The following is a 1,670-nucleotide window of genomic DNA, read 5'->3' on the forward strand; positions in this document are numbered from 1 at the left end:
AAGAGCCAGGCCAGTCACACCAGAAAGGTCGAGCTCCTGCATCAAGAGTCCAAGGGCCTCGCTTCAATCCAATCCTCGGTCGATTTTGAGCTAACCCTCATCAACGACTTCCGGAGTGTCTTCCCGAATGCCGAAATCCCGAATGAAACCGAATGAGAAAAGCTCCAGAATTGCCAGATCCCCGCGTTGAACTATTTCGAACAGTTGAACTACATCGGCCAATTGAGATTAGCTCCCGGCGCAGAAATCGTCCGCGCCCCTGCTCGCTTCCCCATCGCGATGTGGGCCCTCCACCAACGGACACTTGACGGTGCAGCTCGGACGAACAATTTCGCCGAGGCAGCCCATAGACGTTCGCAGGGCGAATTTGGGGTGGATCATCCTAGTCTCTGGAAATTCATAGATGGTATCCGGGAAGTCCAACAGAGTCGGGATGTAACTTGTGCCAGATACGTCGCAGGCCGTAATTCAGAACCGGAGCGCAGTAACTACGTCTCCGCTGATGAGCGAATCCTCAAAATTGTGAGGGAATTCGGTCAGAGGACCACGGTGGACTTCTTGCGAGGGCTAGCTCGGAATTTCAGTATGCAGGGACCGAAGAGCGGAGCGCAGACTGCCCCTGAATCACCGGAGTCAGAATAAGTTGACACGTCTAGGCCTCTAGTGCCCTTATGTTACGCCGTTGTTATGATACGCCTGTAGACTCGCTCATCTCGAATAATAGGGTTTGAGCAGAGAATTTGAAGACCTAAGTTAAAGAAAAGGATGCGCCTCCAACGCAGTCCGTCTTCGTACCGAGCGCATTTTTTTTCCTTCGCCAACAGCATGGTAATCTTCTTACGCAATGCCAGATGGATTCACTCAGAATTTATGATTCCGCTCCCGGAAGGCCCACGGGGGGAAATTTCCGGCGTTTCTGTCTAGTCATTATCCCGATTGTCGTTACACTAGAACCGAGCGATTGGGACGAGAATTGGTGATAAACCGTGAGCCTTTCACCGGACAATGCTGCGTCCGGATGGCTCGCGCCCAAACGGCTCGCCGCCAAAACAGCCGCGCCCAAACGGAGTGCTCCGACTTGGAGATGTCGTCGTATTCATCCACGTAGATTCGACACTGTGAGGGGGCGTTATCCCTGATGGTCGTTGTCGACGGGCACGGGGGGTCGGGTGCAAGATTGTGTCCTGTTTGGGCGCCCATTCGACGCCTCTTCCGTCTTAAATCCGAGTGCACATAAGGATTTGAATCAACTAGTTTCCCGGAGGTGAGGACCTTGGACCCCTCGAAACTCTCAAAGAACATCCGCGATGAGTCACCGCCACTATCCCTCATCTCGCAGGCGGGACGACCATGCGGGATGCAGTTGCTTCCTCTCCCCGCATAGCAACCTCAAAGTCTCTGCTCACCGAGCACTGTACCGAGGGGCGAGGAACCGGGAGCATAGACCATGCGGATTCTTCCCCGATATCCGGGTGGAGACTTCGGTTTCCCAAAAAAGCGAGAAGACTTGGGATTCCCAAATGAGGAAGGAGACTCGGGTTCCCAAAATGGGGGCGCAGCCTCGAACAGCATTACTCAACCGGATTCTGTGTCTTCACGCCTTCAGTTTCCGGACAAGTCCGACTTTTATCGAACGCCACAGGATGACAAGAATTGAGCAGAGGAAATTC

Source organism: Galendromus occidentalis, unplaced genomic scaffold (genome assembly GCF_000255335.2).
Source record: "Galendromus occidentalis unplaced genomic scaffold, Mocc_1.1 scf7180000075725, whole genome shotgun sequence".
In the NCBI taxonomy this organism is placed as follows: domain Eukaryota; kingdom Metazoa; phylum Arthropoda; class Arachnida; order Mesostigmata; family Phytoseiidae; genus Galendromus; species Galendromus occidentalis.